Source organism: Zea mays, chromosome 8, assembly GCF_902167145.1.
Source record: "Zea mays cultivar B73 chromosome 8, Zm-B73-REFERENCE-NAM-5.0, whole genome shotgun sequence".
Classification (NCBI taxonomy): Eukaryota; Viridiplantae; Streptophyta; class Magnoliopsida; order Poales; family Poaceae; genus Zea; species Zea mays.
In genome coordinates, this window is record NC_050103.1 from 133,622,003 (window position 1) to 133,644,596 (window position 22,594).

Sequence of the window (22,594 nt, forward strand, 5' to 3'; positions counted from 1 at the left end):
CCGTGGCACCTTTGGCAAGGCCTGACTGCCTGTCAGACTCACTCTGTCGAGTGGCACTGCAGTCGGAGTGGCGCAGGCGGCGCTGTCCTTCTGTCAGACTGGCCAGTGGAGCAGTGGAGTGACGGCGGTCACTTCGGCTCTGCCGGGGGCGCGTGTCAGGATAGAGATGTCAGGCCACCTTTGCGTTAAATGCCCCTGCAATTTGGTCAGTCGGTGCGGCGATTTAGTCGAGGTTGCTTCTGAGCGAAGCCAAGGCCTCGGGCAAGCCGGTGATGTGTCCGCCATAAAAAGGGGGCCTCGGGCGAGACGGAAGTCTCTCGAGGTCGGCTGCCTTTGGCCGAGGCTAGGCTCGGGTGAAGCGTGATCGAGTCACTCGCGTGGACTGATCCCTGACTTAATCGTACCCATCAGGCCTTTGCAGCTTTATGCTGATGGGGGTTACCAGCTGAGAATTAGGCGTCTTGAGGGTACCCCTAATTATGGTCCCCGACAGTAGCCCCCGAGCCTCGAAGGGAGTGTTAGCACTCGCTTGGAGGCTTTTGTCGCACTTTTTTGCAAGGGGACCAGCCTTTCTCGGTTGCATTTTGTTCCGGTGGGTGCGCGCGAGCGCACCCGCCGGGTGTAGCCCCCGAGGCCTCGGAGGAGTGGTTACACTCCTTCGAGGTCTTAATACTTCGCTTAACGCTTCGGCTGGTCTGGTCGTTCCCTCATGCGAACTGGCCGTAGCCCGGGTGCACGGTCGGGGCCCAAGCTCTCGGGCTGGTATGTTGACGCTGTCAACGATTTGGCCGGAGCCGGTTTTTGCGAGAGCAGCCCCCGAGCCTCTGCACAGGGCGAGAGGACGATCAGGGACAGACTCGACTTTTTACATACGCCCCTACGTCGCCTTTCCGCAAGGAGGAGGGGGGGAGTGCGCCATGTTACCCTCGATGGGCACCGAACATGGTGTCTCCGGTGAGCTGCAAGCGGGTAATCCGAGTGGACGTCCGTGCCCCGTTCGTTGGGGGTCGGCTAGGGGCCCAGAGGCACGCCCAAAAGTACCTGCGGGTGATTTGCCGGACCCGGTCCCCTGGCGACGGGGTCCGAGGGCTCGATGCCTCCCTCCGATGAGATTCCGTTACAAGATCGTTCCCGCTGGTCTCGGAAATGTCCTAGGGTACCTCGGGAGCGCAGCCCGAGCCTTGGTTATGTATCGAACGTACCCCTGGTCATCCCTCGCTCGGTGTCTGAGGCGACTGTGAACCCTTCGGGGGCCAGCCTTCGAACCCCTGATCAGTAATGGGCGCGGAGCCCGAGTAGCCTGAGGCGGCCATGGAGCCCTTCGGGGGGCTGGCCTTCGAACCCCTGACCAGTAGTGGGTGTCGGGCCCACGCGATCTGAGGCGACTGTTGAACCCTTCGGAGGGCCAGCCTTAGAACCCCTGATCAGTAATGGGGGGCTCGGAGCCCGGTTCCTTCGCAGAGAAGGATCCCTTTCGGGGTGTCCCCCTTTCTCGGTCCCTGTTGCAAGAGATAGAGAAAGAGAAAAACGGAAAAGGATACGAAATCGGACGACGTGGCGTACCTTTTCTGACGCGGTTATTACGGCGAAGGTGAAGCGCCGCGCGCTCCTCCTGCCAGAGGCGCCGCGTGTCCCGCCGCGGAGTTAATGCGACGGGGCGAGTGGTTGGCGAGGCGGCCGTTGCGCGCGTGCGATCCGTTCGAGGAACGGGTCACGGGTGCACCGTCTCCACGCCGTGAGAGGAGGCTCTCTTGCTGTCTCAGGATGGGACGTGAGCCTGGCTGACGACGTGACCGCTCCGCCCGCCCGCCTGCCACCGCTATCACTGCCGGCCCACTTTCGGTCGCTTTGACCGACGCGCCAGGCTGGCGCTGTTGGGTCGCCTCGAGTCGTGGCATAGGCTTTGCAACCGAAGAGGCGCGATGGTAGCACAAGTGGCGGTGCGGTTGCTTGCATGCAGCAACTGGCGCGCCGGTTGCTCGACGCGTGGGCCTGGGTTCCCAAGCTGGCGTGTCAGAAGTCGGAGAAGCGCGTCCATCTGGCGTGGTTGCATGCCGCCTGCATGGCTGCCCGCCCCTTCTGCCCGTTGGTCTGGGCGGAAATGGGGGGTCGCCTGTAACCGCCGGACGGTCGTGCGCACCACGCGCGACGGTTTGGCTTCTTCTGCCCTGGGCTGGCTTGCATGACATGCGGGACCCAGCCCCCGAGTCGCAGGGGAGGGCCTTGGAGCGTGTTGGAGAAGACTCAGCTCGCGGCGCCTGGGGGCGCACGTAGGGAGAGTTGCCTTTAAAAGGAGGGAGACTCCTTTCGTAAGGCAACCATGTCTTCTTCCTCCCTTAAGCGTCGTGTCTTCCCATCTTCCAAGCCCCCGGATGGGGGGTATCCGCCGCCTTTCCGCCTCCTCGTTGGAGGAACGCAACTCCATGGGAGTTGGTACCTCTCAGCCATCGTTCGGCTTCAAGGATTTTCATCACGCAGCCTGGCCACACCCCGCCACCGGCGGTCACCCAAGATGGTGACCTCTAGTTCGACGGTGGGGAAAACGGGCCAGGCCGCGGCCTCTACTCCTCCCTCGGCCTCAAGGATTTTCGTCATCCAGGCCAAGATGGAAGATGAGGCGAGTCGGGGGACCGCCCCCGCGTGGGTCGGCTGCCCCTTTCTTCCCCCTGCGCCCGGGGGTGAAGGGCGTCCTTGAGCCCCACGGAGACTTCCTCCAGCCATGCCAGGATATGCAGGGCGCTAGGGGCCCTGGGTCCCCGTCTCCCTGCCTGAATGGCTGGTTCTCGTCCCCAGCGGGGGGGAGCCCTTCTGCCGTGACACCTTCCCCAAAGCTGCTGCCCAAGCCGCTTCGCTGTCTAGGGCAGGGGTGGTTGCCGTCACGGTTGGAACGGGCGGCAGCGAGCCGCCCATCGTTCTTCAGTTACTCCGCAGGCCTTCCCCTTCGGAGGGGGGTTGTTCGTACCTGCGGAGGAGGGAACCGGAGTTCCATTGGTAGTGGCACTTCGAATGCCAGTGTTTTTTGTTCATTGCGGCTGTCGAGGCCTGAACGTGTATGTAATTTCGGCACGGAGCCGTGTTTTTTCCTCATTTTCGAGCATTAAGTCTCGCCTGTTGATTATCTGAACCGCTTTACCAAGCATGAGTTGCCCCATGTCAAGGTGACGGGTGAGGTATCCGTATCCCGGAGGCGTAGGAATCCCTCGGCCCGTTCGGCCTTGTTGTCTGGGGCTCCTCTAGCTTAGTTGAAGAGACCCCTCGGCCGCCCTTCGGTAGCGATATCAGTATGAACAGAGGCGGAGTTGGCTCGAGAATGGGAACCTGGTTGGCCGGAGCCTAGCCGTGTTGTCCGTCAGCGGAGCCGACGCCAAAGTCGATCAGTCGAGGCCTCGGGTCGGGCTGGCGCCCTTGGAAGCCGGTTGACCGAGGCCCCAGGGGTAACCGGTTGAGCCGCCTGCTCGGGCCGGATTCCCGGAGGAGTCCCTGGACCGCGGCGCCGCCCGAGGCTGGGTCGGGCTTTGCTGAAGACGTCGTCGATGCCGAGGGTGCTACGGCTCCCTTCAGCGTGAAGATCCGAGCCTGCAGGATCAGATCATCTTGTAGCGTGTGCTTTCTGCGGCCGCCGAGGCCAGAAGAACACACCCTCGCCGCGCTTGCGAAGCCGCGTCTTTTTTCCTCTTGTTTCGAGCATCTGGACTCTGTCGGTAACAGGGATGTTTGTGTGAGCGAGAGCTGCTTTTCGCGGAAGGGACGAGTGAGGTATCCGTATCCCGGAGGCGTGGGAATCCCTCGGCTCGGTCGGCCTTGCGGCTTACGCGTACTTTCACTCGTCCATGAGGCCCTGTCCCCGACTCAGTCGAGAAAGCTTGAAGGACTGCTTCGGCAGGAGAGCTTCCGAGCGTGATGACTCGTTCGGTCCACGGAGTCGCTTTATCCGAGCGCAAGTTACTTATCGCAGAAGGTGATGAGTGAGGTATCCGTATCCCGGAGGCGTAGGAGTCCCTCGGCTCGGTCAGCCTTGGCTGCTTACGTGTACCTCGTCGTTTCCAGGATCCGCTTTCCGAAGTAGTCAAGAAGCACGAAAGAAATCCTGCTAAAAAGAGATCCTTTTTCGAGGAAAAATTCGACGCAGAGGGGGTCTCCCCCCTTTTAGCCCCCGAGGGAGGGTCGGGCTTTGCCGAGGCTAGGCCGACCCTTCCTTGACGACTAAACTTTGCGTAGGTGCGAGGTATATGAACAACTTGAAAACATCTTAAGGGTAGAAGCGACGTAGCTGTTTGATGTTCCAAGCGTTGCCGTAGATCTCGCCTTGATTGTTGGCCAGCTTGTATGTTCCGGGCTTCAGAACTTTGGCGATGACGAATGGCCCTTCCCAGGGGGGCGTGAGCTTGTGCCTCCCTCGGGCGTCTTGCCGCAGCCGAAGCACCAGGTCGCCCACCTGGAGTTCTCGGGACCGGACCCCTCGGGCGTGGTAGCGTCGCAGGGACTGTTGGTACCGCGCCGAGTGTAGTAAGGCCCTGTCCCGAGCTTCCTCCAGCTGGTCCAGCGATTCCTCTCGACTAGCTTGGTTACTTTGTTCGGTGTAGGCCCTCGCCCTCGGGGAGCCGTATTCCAGGTCAGTGGGTAAGATAGCTTCAGCCCCGTAGACTAGGAAAAACGGCGTGAAGCCCGTGGCACGACTCGGCGTCGTCCTTAGGCTCCAGACCACCGAGGGGAGTTCCTTCACCCATCGCTTGCCGAACTTGTTGAGGTCGTTGTAGATCCGAGGCTTGAGCCCTTGTAGAATCATGCCATTGGCACGCTCTACTTGCCCATTCGACATGGGATGAGCCACGGCGGCCCAGTCCACCCGGATATGGTGATCCTCGCAAAAATCCAAGAATTTTTTGCCGGTGAACTGGGTGCCGTTGTCGGTGATGATGGAGTTCGGGACCCCGAAGCGATGGATGATGTTGTTGAAGAATGCCACCGCCTGCTCGGACCTGATGCTGTTCAGAGGTCGGACCTCGATCCACTTGGAGAATTTGTCGATGGCGACCAGCAGGTGCGTGTAGCCCCCGGGCGCCTTCTGCAAGGGACCGACGAGGTCCAGACCCCATACAGCGAAGGGCCAGGTGATGGGTATTGTCTGCAGGGCCTGAGCGGGCAGGTGTGTCTGCTTCGCATAGAATTGGCACCCTTCGCAGGTGCGGACAATTCTAGTGGCGTCAGCCACCGCCGTTGGCCAGTAGAAGCCTTGCCGGAAAGCATTTCCGACAAGGGCTCGGGGCGCTGCGTGGTGGCCGCAAGCCCCCGAGTGTACTTCTTGCAGCAGTTCCCGACCTTCGGCGATGGAGATGCACCACTGGAGGATGCCCGAGGGGCTGCGATGGTAGAGCTCCTCTTCGTCGCCCAGCAAGACGAATGACTTGGCGCGTCGCGCTACCCGCCGAGCCTCGACTTGGTCGAGGGGTAGCTCTCCTCGACGGAGATATTGCAGGTACGGGGCCTGCCAATCTTGATCTGGTGTGGCCCCGCTCTGCCCTTCCTCGACGTTCAGTGCTCTGCCCTCGGGGGCCGAGGGTACCTCGGGCTGTGCCGAGGGTACCTCGGGCTGAGCCGAGGGTACCTCGGGCTGAGCCGAGGGTACCTCGGGCTCGGGCGTGTCGTCGAGCTTGACGGAGGGTTGATGCAGATCCCGGGAGAAGACGTCCGGGGGGACTGTCGTTCGCCCCGAGGCTATCTTAGCCAGCTCGTCTGCGGTTTCGTTGTAGCGTCGAGCGATGTGGTTGAGCTCGAGCCCGAAGAACTTGTCTTCCAGGCGCCGAACCTCGTCGCAGTAGGCCTCCATCTTCGGGTCGCGGCAGTGGGAGTTCTTCATGACTTGGTCGATGACGAGCTGCGAATCACCGCGGGCGTCGAGGCGTCTGACCCCTAGCTCGATGGCGATCCGCAATCCGTTGACCAGAGCTTCGTACTCGGCCACATTGTTGGACGCCGGGAAGTGGAGGCGCAGCACGTAGCGCACGTGCTTTCCGAGGGGCGAGATGAAGAGCAGGCCCGCGCCGGCCCCCGTCTTCATCAGCGACCCGTCGAAAAACATGGTCCAGAGCTCCGGTTGGATCGGGGTCGTTGGCAGTTGGGTGTCGACCCATTCGGCCACGAAATCCGCCAACACTTGGGACTTGATGGCCTTCCGAGGGGCGAACGAGATCGTTTCGCCCATGATTTCCACCGCCCACTTCGCGATCCTGCCCGAGGCCTCTCGGCACTGGATGATCTCCCCCAGGGGGAAGGATGACACCACAGTTACCGGATGGGACTCGAAGTAGTGTCGCAGCTTCCGCCTTGTCAGGATCACAGCATACAGCAGCTTTTGAACTTGTGGGTAGCGAATCTTAGTCTCGGACAGCACTTCGCTGATGAAGTAGACCGGCCTCTAAACGGGCAACGTATGCCCTTCCTCTTGCCTTTCGACTACAATCGCGGCGCTAACCACCTGAGTGGTCGCGGCGACGTAGACCAAGAGGGCTTCTCCGTCCGCCGGCGGCACCAAGACAGGCGCCTTTGTAAGGAGCGCCTTCAGGTTGCCGAGGGCTTCCTCAGCCTAGGGGTCCAAGCGAAACATTCGGCCTTCCTTAAGAGGCGGTACAGAGGCAGACCTCTTTCGCCGAGGCGTGAGATGAAGCGGCTCAGGGCCGCGAGGCATCCCATGACCCTCTGTACCCCTTTTAAGTCCTTGATGGGTCCCATGCTGGTGACGGCCGCAATCTTCTCCGGGTTAGCTTCGATGCCTCGCTCGGAGACGATGAACCCTAGGAGCATGCCTCGGGGCACCCCGAAGACACACTTCTCAGGATTAAGCTTGACTCCTTTCGCCTTGAGACACCGGAATGTCACTTCAAGGTCGGAGAGGAGGTCGGAAGCCTTCCGCGTCTTGACTACGATGTCATCGACGTAGGCCTCGACTGTGCGACCGATGTGTTCGCCGAACACATGGTTCATGCACCGCTGGTACGTCGCGCCCGCATTCCTCAAACCGAACGGCATGGTGACATAGCAGTACATGCCGAACGGCGTGATGAAAGAAGTCGCGAGCTGGTCGGACTCTCTCATCCGGATCTGGTGATACCCTGAGTAGGCATCGAGGAAGGACAGGGTTTCGCACCCAGCAGTGGAATCCACGATTTGGTCGATGCGAGGTAGAGGGTAGGGAACCTTCGGACATGCTTTGTTGAGACCAGTGTAGTCTACACACATCCGCCATTTCCCCCCTTTCTTCCTCACAAGCACAGGGTTGGCAAGCCATTCGGGATGGAATACCTCTTTGATGAACCCTGCTGCCATTAGCTTGTGGATCTCTTCGCCAATCACTCTGCGCTTCTCCTCGTCGAATCGGCGCAGAGGCTGCCTGACGGGTCGGGCTCCGGCCCGAATATCCAGCGAGTGCTCGGCGACATCCCTCGGTATGCCGGGCATGTCCGAGGGACTCCACGCAAAGACGTCGGCGTTTGCGCGGAGAAAGTCGACGAGCACTGCTTCCTATTTGGGGTCGAGCCCAGAACTGATCCGGATCTGCTTGGTGGTGTCGCCACTGGGGTCGAGGGGGACGGCCTTGACCGTCTCTGCTGGCTCGAAGTTGCCGGCATGGCGCTTCACGTCTGGCACCTCCTTGGAGAGGTTCTCCAGGTCGGCGATGAGGGCCTCGGACTCGGCGAGGGCCTCGGCGTACTCCACGCACTCCACGTCGCATTCGAACGCGTGTTTGTACGTGGGGCCGACGGTGATGACCCCGTTGGGGCCCGGCATCTTGAGCTTCAGGTAGGTGTAGTTGGGGACGGCCATGAACTTCGCGTAGCATGGCCTCCTTAGCACGGCGTGGTAGGTTCCTCGGAACCCGACCACTTCGAACGTCAGGGTCTCCCTTCGGAAGTTGGAGGGTGTCCCGAAGCAGACTGGGAGGTCGAGTCGCCCGAGGGGCTGGACGCGCTTCCCAGGGATGATCCCGTGGAAGAGCGCAGCGCCTGCCCGGACGGAGGACGGATCAACGCGCAGGAGCTTGAGGGTCTCGGCGTAGATGATGTTGAGGCAGCTGCCTCCGTCCATCAGGACCTTGGTGAGCCTGACATCGCCGACAACGGGGTCGACGACGAGCGGGTATTTCCCCGGGCTCGGCACATGGTCGGGGTGGTCGGCCTGGTCGAAAGTGATGGGCTTGTCGGACCAGTCTAGGTAGACTGGCGCCGCCACCTTCACCGAGCAGACCTCCCGGCGCTCTTGCTTGCGGTGCCGAGCCGAGGTATTCGCCGCATGCCCTCCATAGATCATGAAGCAGTCGCGGACCTCGGGGAACTCTCCTGCTGGGCGATCTTCGTTCTTGTCGTCGTCGCGGGCCCTGCCACCCTCGGCGGGTGGCCCAGCCCTGTGGAAATGACGCCGAAGCATAACACACTCCTCGAGGGTGTGCTTGACGGGCCCCTGATGGTAGGGGCACGGCTCCTTGAGCATCTTGTCGAAAAGGTTTGCACCTCCGGGGGGCTTCCGAGGGTTCTTATACTCGGCGGCGGCGACAAGGTCCGCGTCGGCGGCGTCGCGTTTCGATTGCGATTTCTTCTTGCCTTTCTTCTTGGCGCCGCGCGGAGCAGACGCCTCGGGAGCTTCTTCCGACGGGCGGCCCTGGGGCTGCTTGTCCTTTCGGAAGATAGCCTCGACCGCCTCCTGGCCAGAGGCGAACTTGGTGGCGATGTCCATCAGCTCGCTCGCCCTGGTGGGGGTTTTGCGACCCAGCTTGCTCACCAGGTCGCGGCAAGTGGTGCCGGCGAGGAACGCGCCGATGACATCCGAGTCGGTGATGTTGGGCAGCTCGGTGCGCTGCTTCGAGAATCGCCGGATGTAGTCCCGGAGCGACTCCCCCGGCTGTTGCCGGCAGCTTCGAAGGTCCCAGGAATTCCCGGGGCGCACGTATGTGCCCTGGAAATTGCCAGCGAAGGCTTGGACCAAGTCGTCCCAGTTGGAAATCTGCCCCGGAGGCAGGTGCTCCAACCAGGCGCGAGTAGTGTCGGAGAGGAACAGGGGGAGGTTACGGATGATGAGGTTGTCGTCGTCCGTTCCACCCAGTTGGCAGGCAAGGCGGTAGTCCGCGAGCCACAGTTCCGGTCTCGTTTCCCCCGAGTACTTCGTGATAGTAGTCGGGGGTCGGAACCGGGTCGGGAATGGCGCCCGTCGGATGGCCCGACTGAAGGCCTGCGGACCGGGTGGCTCGGGCGAGGGACTCCGATCCTCCCCGCTGTCGTAGCGCCCCCCACGCCTGGGGTGGTAGCCTCGGCGCACCCTTTCGTCGAGGTGAGCCCGACGGTCGCGTCGATGGTGCTCGTTGCCGAGGTGGCCCGGGGCCGCAGGCGCGGTGTTGCGCGTGCGCCCGGTGTAGACCGAGGCTTCCCGCATGAATCGGGAAGTCGCGGCATGAGGTTCCGAGGGATATCCTTGCCTTCGGGATGCAGTGCTCTCGGCCCGCCGGGCCGCAGCGCCTTCCAGGAGATTCTTGAGTTCTCCCTGGATTCGCCGACCCTCGGTGGTTGACGGCTCCGGCATCGCGCGGATGAGCATTGCTGCGGTTGCCAGGTTCTGACCAACCCCGCTGGATGCGGGCGGCGGTCTGATCCTGACATCGTTGGCGACGCGGTGCTGGAGACCTTGGGGCAGATGACGTATTTCTCCGGCCAGGGGTTGGCCCACCCATGCTTGTCCGACGTCCCGATGGATCGGCGCAAGCGCTCCTGTTCCCTCGTTGAGCCTGGCCTGCGCCTCGCGGACTTGCTCGAGTTGTGGGTCGTAACCCCCCGCCGGAGCGGGGACCACATCTAGCTCCCGTGGGATGTCGGCGCGAGGCACCGGCCTAGGGAGATCACCATCCTCCGGCATGCCAAGATGGTTGCCTTCGGTGGGATCCCCTAGCTCGATGTGGAAACATTCGCGGCTTGGGCCACAGCTCTCGTCGCCAAGGCTGCGGCTTCCATCGGAACAGTCGGATAGGCAGTAGTCACATGCGGTCATGAAGTCCCGCACGGCACTGGGGTTGCCAAGTCCGGAGAAATCCCAACCGATGCCGGGATCGTCATCTTCCTCGGACCCAGAGGGCCCGTAGGTCGAGACGTCCGTCAGTCGGTCCCAAGGCGACCGCATACGGAACCTCAGTGGGGTTGCACTCGCCTCAATGAGAGCGCCCGCCAAAACGAGGTCGTTTGGCGGGTTGAGGCCGAGTCGAAATGACGCAAGATGGGAGTTAGTCGTTACCTTTTGGTCGACGAGGAGCGACGTAGTCACATCGGGGACTGGTTGCGCCGTCATCTCTGGTTCGAGGGCGACGTCCTGCAGGCTTTCCGCGAGCGCACCGGCGTCGTCTTCTTGCTCGGGGTCAGCGCGCCGCGGGGGGACAGCGCTTGCCTCCGTCTTGAACGCGAGGTCGACGTCCGGCGTGCCTTCCGTCGGGGCGTTGGGGGCGTCGATTCGCTCGACGGCCGACGAAGCGCGGCCTCCCGTCTGGCCTTGACGGCCCCGCCTCCTCCTCCGTTGGCGGGGGAGGGAACGGAGCGAGCCCGAATGTTGCTCTTCCACCACGCGGGGAAGACGTCGTCGATTCCGCCGCCGGCGGGCGGGTTGTCGGCCGCCATTGTCGTAGTCGCGCGGCGGTGGAAGAAGTATCATGTCGTAGCTGACGTCGAAGGACATGAACTCAAGAGTCCCGAAACGAAGCACCGTCCCGGGCCGGAGAGGTTGCTGGAGACTGCCCATCTGGAGCTTGACGGGGAGCTGTTCGTCAGCACGCAGCAGGCCCCTACCTGGCGCGCCAACTGTCGGCGTTTCGAGACAGGGGGGTCCCTAAGCCGACGAGTGAGTGTGCTGCGTGCCCCAGCCCAGATGGGTCGAGCGCGTGGGCGAGCGCGAAGGGGGGAGAGGCGAGGTGGCCGGAGTCGAGCGTGAGAGAGGTGTAAGTCCCGCGGCCTTCGTGTTCGTCCCGCGCCCAGGTCAGGTGCGCTTGCAGTAGGGGGGTTACAAGCGTCCACGCGGGTGAGGGAAGCGAGCGGCCCCAAGAGAGCGCCTGTCCCGTCCTCGGTCCCGCGCGGCCAACCTTCTCTGAGAAGGCCCTGGTCCTTCCTTTTATAGTCGTAAGGAGAGGATCCAGGTGTACAATGGGGGGTGTAGCAGAGTGCTACGTGTCTAGCGGAGGGAGAGCTAGCGCCCTAGGTACATGCCAATGTGGCAGCCGGAGAGATCTGGGCACCCTGCTGGCGTGATGTCGTGGCTGTCGGAGGTGCGGCGGAGCCTGATGGAGGGACAGCTGTTGGAGCGGTCGAGTCCCTGCTGACGTTGTCCTGCTTCCGTAAGAGAGCCGGGGGCCGCCGTCGTCATAGAGCTTGTGGAGCGCCATCATTGCCCCTCTGGCGGAGCTGGCCGGATGAGACGCCGGTCTTGTTCTCCGTGCCCCGAGTCGATTCGGGGTAGGATGATGATGGCACCTCCTGTTGACGTGGCGGTCTGTGCCCTAGGCAGGGTGACGTGGGGGTTCCTCCGAAGCCGAGGTTGAGTCTGCCTTTTGTTGCCGTGGCCGAGCCCGAGCCAAGGGGTCGGGCGAGGCGGAAGTCGTTCGGCCGAGGCCAGGGCGGAGTCCGAGCCCTGGGGTCGGGCGAAGCGGAGTTTCATCGTCTTCCGGGTGCTAGCCCGAGTCCGAGCCCTGGGGTCGGGCGGAGCGGAGTTCGCCGTCTTCCGGGTCTTAGCCCGAGTCCGAGCCCTGGGGTCGGGCGGAGCGGAGTTCGCCGTCTTCCGGGTCTTAGCCCGAGTCCGAGCCCTGGGGTCGGGCGGAGCGGAGTTCGCCGTCTTCCGGGTCTTAGCCCGAGTCCGAGCCCTGGGGTCGGGCGGAGCGGAGTTCGCCGTCTTCCGGGTCTTAGCCCGAGTCTGAGCCCTGGGGTCGGGCGGAGCGGAGTTCGCCGTCTTCCGGGTCTTAGCCCGAGTCCGAGCCCTGGGGTCGGGCGGAGCGGAGTTCGCCGTGGCGCCTTTGGCAAGGCCTGACTGCCTGTCAGACTCACTCTGTCGAGTGGCACTGCAGTCGGAGTGGCGCAGGCGGCGCTGTCCTTCTGTCAGACTGGCCAGTGGAGCAGTGGAGTGACGGCGGTCACTTCGGCTCTGCCGGGGGCGCGTGTCAGGATAGAGATGTCAGGCCACCTTTGCGTTAAATGCCCCTGCAATTTGGTCAGTCGGTGCGGCGATTTAGTCGAGGTTGCTTCTGAGCGAAGCCAAGGCCTCGGGCAAGCCGGTGATGTGTCCGCCATAAAAAGGGGGCCTCGGGCGAGACGGAAGTCTCTCGAGGTCGGCTGCCTTTGGCCGAGGCTAGGCTCGGGTGAAGCATGATCGAGTCACTCGCGTGGACTGATCCCTGACTTAATCGTACCCATCAGGCCTTTGCATCTTTATGCTGATGGGGGTTACCAGCTGAGAATTAGGCGTCTTGAGGGTACCCCTAATTATGGTCCCCGACAAGTACAAATAGTAACATGATCAACAGTAGATGTAGAGGTTTTCAAGCATTTAATTCATCAATCTTAGCATGCAAAATAGGATTTTCATTTATAAGACTGGAAATAGAATCATTGCAAACATTTAAGTCTTTAGCCTTAGAAATTAATCTAGCATTTTCATTTCTAAGGCTAGAAATTAATTCATTCAATTTATTAATCTTTGCAATTAGATTAGCATTTTCATTCTTAAGATTGACAGTTGAATCATTACAAACATTTAATTTTTCAACCTTAGCAATTAAATTAGCATTTTCAGTTCTAAGGTTGGAAACAGTGTCATGGCAAATGCTAAGCTCTTTAGTCAAGTTTTCATTTTTCTCTACTTCCTGAGCATAAGCATTTTTTACTTTAACATGCTTTTTGTTTTCCTTAATAAGTAATTCATCTTGGCTATCCAAGAGTTCATCCTTCTCATGAATAGCTCCTATCAATTCATTTAATTTTTCCTTTTGTTGCATGTTAAGGTTAGCAAAAAGGGTAAGCAAATCATCTTCATCTTCACTAGAGCTACCCTCATCACTAGATGTTGTATATTTGGTGGAGGCTCTAGATTTTACCTTCTTCTTTTTGCCGTCCTTTGCCATGAAGCACTTGTGGCTGACGTTGGCGAAGAGGAGGCCTTTGTTGACGGAGATGTTGGCGGCGTCCTCATCGGAGGAGGAGTCGGTGGAGCTCTCATCGGAGTCCCATTCCCGACACACATGGGCATCACCGCCCTTCTTCTTGTAGTATTTCTTCTTCTCCTTCTTCTTCCCCTTCTTGTCGTCGCCCCTGTCACTATCACTAGACATAGGACATTTAGCGATAAAATGACCGGGCTTACCACATTTGTAGCACACCCTCTTGGAATGGGGCTTGTAATCTTTCCCCTTCCTTAGCTTGAGGATTTGGCGAAAAACTCTTGATGATGAGCGCCATTTCCTTGTTGTCAAGCTTGGAGGCGTCGATGGGGAGCCTACTTGGTGTAGACTCTTCTTTCTTCTCCTCTGTCGCTTTGAATGCGATGGGTTGCACCTCGAGTGTGGAGGTGCCGCCTTGCTCCAAGTTGATGATTTGTTTGGAGCCTTTGATCATCAATTCAAAGCTCACAAACTTCCCTATCACTTTCTCGGGAGACATTAGCTTGTATTTAGGATCACCACGTATTAATTGAACTTGAGTAGGATTGTGAAATACGAGTGATCTAAGAATAACCTTGACCATTTCATGGTCATCCCATTTTGTGCTCTCGAGGTTGCACACTTGGTTCACCAAGGTCTTGAGCCGGTTGTACATAGCTTGTGGCTCCTCTCCTTGGTTGAGGATGAATCGACCGAGCTCCCCCTCGATCGTCTCCCGCTTGGTGATCTTGGTCACCTCGTCCCCTTAATGCGCTGTCTTGAGGACATCCCAAATTTCTTTAGCCGTTTTTAACCCTTGCACCTTATTATACTCCTCTCGACACAAGGAGGCGAGGAGTATAGTTGTGGCTTGGGAGTTAAAGTGCTGAATTTGGTTGTCCTCATCCAAATCGTAGTCCTTGTCCCCTACCTTCGATACCTGCGCTCCATACTCAACAATGTCCTAAATGCTTCGTGGAGTGAGGTTAGATGATGCCTCATTTTATCACTCCACATAGAATAATCCTCACCATCAAAATATGGTGGTTTGCCTAAGGGAACAGAAAGTAATGGAGTGCGTTTAGAAATGCAAGGATAGCGTAGGGGCATCTTACTATACTTCTTGCGTTCATGGCGCTTAGAAGTAGTGGACGACGAGTCAGAGCCAGATGTGGAGGGCGACAAAGAGTCGGTCTCGTAGTAGACCACTTTCTTCATCATCTTCTTCTTGCCGCCTCTCCAATGGGTCTTGTTGGAGGAAGAGGATTCCTCCTTTTGCTTGTGGCCGGACTCCCTTGAGAGGGTTCTTCCCGAGCTTGCGGGCTTGTCGCCGGTCACAATCTCCCTCTTGGCGTGATCTCTCGACATCACTTCGAGTGGTTAGACTCTAATGAAGTACCAGGCTTTGATACCAATTGAAAGTCGCCTAGAGGGGGGGGTGAATAGGCGTAATCTGAAATTTATAACTTAAAACAACAAAGTACAAGCCGGGGTTAGCGTTAGGATTAAATCCGAGTCCAAGAGAGAGGGTGAAAACAAATCAAGAGAAAATAAAGCGGATGACACGATGATTTGTTTTACCGAGGTTCGGTTCTAAAGAACCTAGTCCCCGTTGAGGTGGTCATAAAGACCGGGTCTCTTTCAATCCTTTCCCTCTCTCAAACGGCCACTTAGACTGAGTGAGCTTTCTTCCTTGATTTTCCTAGGTCACTTAGACCCCGCAAGGACCACCACACAATTGGTGTCTCTTGCTTCACTTACAAGGCTTTGAGAATAAGAATGAGAGAAAGAAGAAAGCCAACCAAGCAACAAGAGCAACAAAGAAACACAAGAACGATCCTCTCACAAGTCCTAAAGCACTAGAGTTGAATTGGGGACTTTGATTGGATCGGTGGCTTTGATTTGTGTCTTGGAGTGTTGCACTTTGCTCTTGTATTGAATGAAGAGTGTTGAATGCCTAGATGGTTGGAGTGGTGGTGGTTGAGGGGTATTTATAGCCCTCACTCACAAAAACAACCGTTGGGGGTGGCTACTGTCGATGGGCGCACCGGACAGTCCGGTGCGCCACCGGACACTGTCCGGTGCGCTAGCCACGTCACCCAACCGTTAGGGTTCTGACGCAGTCGACCATTGGAGCGCTGACTTCTAGTGGCACCGGGCAGTCCGGTGCTACACCGGACAGGCACTATTCACTGTCTGGTGCGCTTCTGACCTCTACTCTGCTTTCTGCCGCGAACTGTAGCGCTGTCAGGGGCACTGTTTAGTCGACCATTGCGCCAAAGAGCCATTGCTCTGCTGTCACACCGGATAGTCCGGTGGCACAACGGACAGTCCGGTGAATTATAGCGGAGTGGCGTTGGAAAAACCCGAGAGTAGCGAGTTGGAGTTTGTACGGCCCTGGTGCACCGGACACTGTCCAGTGGCACACCGGACAGTCCGGTGCGCCAGACCAGGGTAGTCTCAAGGTTCTTGCTCCTTTGAAATTGAACCCTATCTTTTATCTTCTATTAGTTTGTGTTGAACCTTTATGCACCTGTAGAGCATATAATCTAGAGCAAACTAGTTAGTCCAATTATTTGTGTTGGGCAATCAACCACCAAAATTATTTATAGGAAAAAGGTTTGACCCTATTTCCCTTTCAATGACGTCAAAAGGATTACGTCAACCAGGGGCAACAAATCAAGCTCTTACCAATGGGGAACAAGTCCCTTTTGTAAGGTCCTACCCTTGAGCTATAAAAGGATAGGACCCCTTCCTTCTTCCCACACACACACGCACGAGCTGTAACACATCTCTTAAAGCAATACTACGATCAGCACTACAGTGGACTATGGTGAAAGCCTAAACCAGTATACCTCTTTGTCCCGACCCTATGTTCGAACCCTAGGTGGTTCACCATTCAGAGTGAGTCCGCGCTAGCATCCCTTCCCAAACACAAATTTTATTTTCTCCCTGGTTTGCAAAACCATGACAGTTGGCGCGCCAAGCAAGGGACCATTAGTGTGCTAAGTGACACCCTCCACTCGATGAATCAATCTTTAGCATTCATAGGTGGCGAGACCTTCGCGCCTGGAAGGCGCATCACATTCAGCTCCCTCAACTTTCTTGCCGCCTCCACGGGCAAGCTCTGCCTCAATCCACAGTTTGGCTGAGGAGCCCGACTTTGACGCTGCTGAGGTAGTAGGAAGAACCTGTTTCATGGCAACACCACCATGGAACGAAAATGGTGGGAGAGGAGGAACCCCTAACTAGGAAGAATAAATGTCCATTTGAGTCAAACAGAAGGCTAACTTGATACACTGGAGGGAGAAATGTATATCAAACCAATGGGCTTAGAGGTGTTTGGTTTTTATGGACTAACTAGGTAAATACTCGTGCGTTGCAACGGGAAAAAATAGTGCAATAATAACATATGTATGATCATGTGTTATGTTGTTAATCAAAATTAACTTGCCTCTAGATATTTGTAATAGTCCTACATCTTTTAAGATATATAAAGATTGTCTTTTAATGATGTTAAAAAAGTACAAAATAATAATTAGTGTTTTTGCATAGCAATGTATATTATTATATTGATTCTATAGCAACGCATGGGGCATATACCTAGTGATTGTAATAAAGACCAAAGCATATTCTCCGTGCTACTATGTTCAAACAATGGTTGAACATGTGTTCACAATGTTTCAGACAATGCGTATTCCAAATGTTGATGAATCAGTGTTGTTGTGTTCCTGAGTTTCAGACAATCGTCCAACCTATGTTGTTGTGATCCTGCACTTGTGCATAATGTTGTTGATCCTACACTTGTGACATGTAGTGTGATCCTGCACTTGTGTATGCCTTTGGAGTTTCAGTCTATAACCTGGTAACAGTCTCAGGCAGACAAATTGTATCCCTACACACATTGTCTACCACACATTGTATGTCTACACAGATTCAAAGGCACACACTATCTATCACACATCCAATCAGTTATGGTGTTGTACACAGATTTAGCTATATGACTATACATAAAATCCAAAGAGAAGCATCACATTTATCTAGATTGAGGCATAATTTCACAAACAGAAACACCATATAGATTGAAACATAATTTCATCAACATCCCGTGTGATAGCATAGCGTAGCCAAAATACAAGCAGCATAAAACTTGATGACTCTTTAATCACATAAAGAGGTTTCAGATAAAAACACCCTACAACCACCCACATGGTTCATATTATCACCATAGATTACATTGAACGTATCTCAAATATCCTCCATTGTCAAGTGCCCAGTCGGCATCAGTTACCCCTCCCGTACATAGTACTTTCTGCATACAAATCATTAGAAATGGAGGGGAGACTAAGCTCCTCAGCAGCCATATGACCATGGTCAGCTGCACCTTCGAGAAACACAGCCATATGACCACGATCAGCTGCACCTTCGAGAAACACAGCCATCTCTTGAAGTCTCGACGACACATCATTCAAATTCATTGTCCATAGTGAGTCAACAATCTTCCTCGTCTCTCTAGCGCAATATTGCATTTCCGAAACTGTGGAAACAGTCCATCCTTGACTTGCTTAAACCTACATAACTGAAACAACAACTAATGGTTAGTTAGAAAAAACAATGATGAAGTGAAATGAATATGAGCCAGCATTATGATGATACAACATGGATAACAATGATACAACAGAAATTGCAGATAGCTTGTTCAAAAGTTAAACGGATACAGTTGTTGCACAAAAGCGCCAACCTTGTGTTTCCGTGAACCGCAATTCTACAACAATGCTACCTGCGTCATACTGGAAAGTGTGTACATATACTCAGGAAACAAGAAACAAGGGATACATAAGCTACTTAATTCTGTTTGTCAATATGGAGGCCTAAAATTAGTCGCAATGCGGTAAAAAATAACTCCAAGATATCTGTGATGCGATCGAGCCTGATACCTGTAGACCACAAACTGATAAACAGTTATGCAGTAGTCATGTAAGGACTAAAAATAGGAGTGCAATTATGTGCTCTTTCAGACCGAACACAGGTTATTCAGGAATATTAAATAAGTGATAAAAGGGATCTACCTCTTTAGATCCTACTGTGCTTTCATATAATGCCCATGTGCTTTAATGAGTTTTTTTTTGTTTTGAAGGTCATCCTAAATTGAAAAGAAATCTTTGAGAAAAAATAAATATTTCATGAGTTTTGCTGAAGAACCCACCAACTAAAACGAAAACAAGAAGTATTATGAAGACCTTTAGCAATTCAAAATCTTCGACTGTGCTATAAACTTTGCGCTCTTCATCGGTCCTCTTCTCCAATATTGTCTGTGAACCAACACAACACTGTAGTCTCTATATGTGCAGTCAAGGTTAAGTATGTTAATCTGATTATTAGTATTGTTGTCTAATCGTCACCACATGAGTGTTATTTTATCAAAATGGCTTAATTAATGTCTCACCTATAAAATATCAAATTTTCCAATAATAAATATTCAAAACAAACATTACAACTAAGGCATAAAAATAACAAAAAAGAGGAACAATTGAGATCTTAGAGCGACTTAAAATAAATCGCAGCCATGGCACTACACACAAAACAAACTGACAAAATTAGAAATCCGTGCATCAACAATTTAGTACCTCTGAATAGGCTTTTTCTTTGGCATCGGTTGAGAACAATGGATCACGGGCCGGTCAGCTTAGTCAATGCAAGGTGGCTGCAACTCACGTGCTTAATCATTTGCAACGGTTTAACTTGATGAAATCAGTGGCCCACGAGTTTAAGGTTCAATGGAGCAATATTTATTAAAAAGATCGTTTCTTGTCTTGAAAGGGGAAATTAAAAAGATTGTGGCAAGGGGGCGTCAGGACGTAGTCATGTTCATCTATGTGATATCACAAAGTTGGCTACAAACATTTGTATATTTTAATTATACTACCTCCATTCTCGAATATTTATTGACCGCTGATTTATTTTTAAACTAAAATGCGATAAATAAAAAAAGTACGGATAGAGTACATTAGTTTGCTTTCAGACACACCAGCCTATTCGCTTGGCTTCAATTCGTATCGTCTTCTATTATTTCTACAGTATTTTTGTCTCTATGGATTGCAGCTGCAGCAGTCCAAACATCCAGCTTTAATCCAAAGCGAACGGACAGATTCATCCAAAGAAATATTTTTTATGTTCTTACGGCTGGCTGCGGCATCTTTCTGTACCTTTCTGTCGGGTGTAATAATTAGGGGTATCCAGATTATCCCTCTAAAAATGCAGTCGAGACACCTCCTAACCCGAGGCCCACCGTGGAGGTCTTCCGTACAGGCACCGATGCCCCTCCCCCAAAAGTCTCCCGCTTCAGGCAAATCTCCGCCTCGCTCGAAGTCACCACTACTCTGTTCGTCTCGCCCGAGCCGATTCCAGGCACATAGGGCAAAGGCACTCGAAGACCGGCGAGGGACACTCGCATTTAATACGCACACCTACCCCATGTAGAGGCATAGGAGCACAGTGACTACAAGACAGTGGTCGTATCCAAGCGCAACATCATGATTACGCTCCCGCCACTGTGCATGCACGCCACCAGCCAGCCCCCTGATGGGACATCTAATACGACAGGAGAAGCAGACCCGCCCTCGGGCACAAATCTCCGCCTCGCCTGACGCGGGGCTCGCCCTCGAGCGCAATCTCCGTCTCGCCCGATGCTGAGCTCGGCCTCGGGTGATGTCTCCGCTTCGCCCAAGCTCAGCTCCAGCTACCTGCCCCACCATGAATCCTGCAGGCAGCCACTTCGCCAACTATGGCACGCGTAAGGGAAGGCTCAACCATCGCCTCGAGAGGACTTCTGCCTCGCCCGAGCAGGGCTTTGACCTCGATAATCGCAGCAAAGGAATCACAACGTCATCCGGCACAGGGACGCTGACGCACCCCGTAAGCAGGCTTTTACCCATACCGAAGCCCTGTTACAACAACTACGGTGTGGGCATCCCCTCCCTTGGGGGCTCAGCGTACAACCAACCCCTCGGCCTCGGCTCTCAGCAAGAAATCAGCAAGCACAAGTCAACAACGCAGTACACCGTCATGTCACTCGCAGGACGCCAAGACATCTCCCTTGGGAATACGACGACCCCGGGCTTCACAACATACATCTCCTAGGTGTATAGATAGGGGAATGGTAGTTCTTCCAAGGGGCAGGCGGACACTCAGTAGTTTTCCTCCAAGTCTTCGGTATTGGCGCTTGCCTCAATCAGTTCTAAGGACTTAGGGACTTCCCCTCTCCCGCTGTGCTTGTAATCCCTATTGCAGGCACCTCGGTGCGAGTAATATAAGCCACATCCCCCTTTGTTGGAAGTAGGGCCTTGCATTGCCCGAACCAAGATAAACCGCTAGTGTCAACTTGCACACTATCTAGATTCTAGGCATGCGACATCATTTTACTAGTTGGTTAGGATCGTTATTCCGAACACCGACACTTTCATCTTTCTGTGTCATACTGATCCAAATATACAATACAAGGGAATGGGATGAAGCCCACTTCCTCCCTTCCATTTGGCACTGAAAAACCCAAGAAAAGACTGGATTACTTTCATTTTCGTTCTATCAATCGATCTCATATAAAAATTATGTAAACATTATTATAGATATTTTGGAGGTGGGGTCATTTCTTTCCAATCCTTAAAATATGTGCACCCCATCGACTTTTTGAGAACATTTGCAACTGTTCCAGTTAAACTGTTTTTCACTTTAACAAGAAGAGAATGCACACAACCTTATAAAGATTTACAAGGTTTAGATACACTAATGCCACTTAATTTATAGACTAGACTGTTATCCATACACTACCGGAATCCTGCTCTTTGCCGAGTGTTCGATGCTTTGCCGAGTGTTTTTTGTCGAGCACTTGGCAAAGAACTCTTTGTCGAGTGCTACACCCGGCAAAGTCACACTCTTGGTAACGACCCCGTTTACCGAGAATAGGACACTCGGCATCGATAGACACTCAGCAAAGACCTCTTTGCCGAGTGCCAAACGCTCGGCAAAAGGCGACGCTCGGCAAAGGGCGTCAACAACTGTCTATAGCTGATGGTCGTTACCTTTTGTGATATCCTGGCCCAAGGCTTAATAGAATTAATAGAGTATCCATACCAACAAGGTTCATCTTCTTTTTCGGAAGCCTATCTCGAAAGAACCTCCAAGTTAAGCGTGCTTGGCTTGGAGCAATTTGGGATGGGTGACCGATCGAGAAGTTTTCTTGGGTACTCATGAGTGAGTACAAAGTGCGCACAAAAGACTCATGTTAGGCTGTGGGGGACAATATATGATTCTATAGAGCTGCCAAAGTAACAACGAACCGGGGTTGGACGGGGTGTTACAAGTGGTATTAGAGCCGACCCTCGTGGTTTCACGGGCGTGTGTGGGTTAGGGGTTCGGGTATATGGTGCATGACACATGTGGGCCCATAGTGGTCACATGGCATGGCATATGATGACACTAGACACACAGACGTGGCTAAGAGGGGAGGTTCCTGGATTGGGGCTGACCGACGAGGACGTCGGTCTTCTAAGGGGGTGGATTGTGATATCCTAGCCCCTGGGACGGTGATATCCTGGCCCAAGGCTTAATAGAATTAGTAGAGTATCCATACCAGCAAGGTGCATCTTCTTTTTTGGAAGCCTATCTCGAAAGAACCTCTAAGTTAAGCGTGCTTGGCTTGGAGCAATTTGGGATGGGTGACCGACCGGGAAGTTTTCTCAGGTGCGCATGAGTGAGGACAAAGTACGCATAAAAGACTCATGTTGGGCTTAGGGACAATATATGATCCTAGAGAGCTGCCAGGAGTAAGTACCGCCGGTCCGGGATTGGACGGGGTGTTATGCCTTTGCCGAGAGATAAGCGTTGGCACTCGACAAAGAAGCTACTTTGCCGAGTGTCGTCCAACAGACACTCGGCAAACCACGCTTTACCTAGTGCCTACATTGGACACTCGACAAAGTATATTTTTTCTTTTTTTGTTTTTCCAACCAAACTTTTTGTGGTTTGTTCCTACACTATGTAGACTTACATGTTCCATTTTGGCACAATTATAAAAGTGTTTGCTATAACTATTAGATTTTGTTCTTTTAATTGAATTTCCTCGGATAATTTAGATTTGAACTGCAAGTCACTCGAAAAATGGAAAACCATGAATGCAAAAATGATATATATATTATTTAGCACAAGTTACAACCGATTTAAGGAGCAGACCAGAATTTTCGAGCATCATGCTCACGTAACATGACAGTGAACTTGCGATGAAGTTGTTTAAAAATTGTATAAAACACAAACAAAGTCAAAAAATCATGAAACTTGTCCACATGTCATGATATCATATATAGAGGCTGTGATAAAAATTTGAGAACGTTTTGAGAAAGTTATCACGCACTATGTGTGGAAACCTAGCCGGTCTACATTGAAGCTCTATGA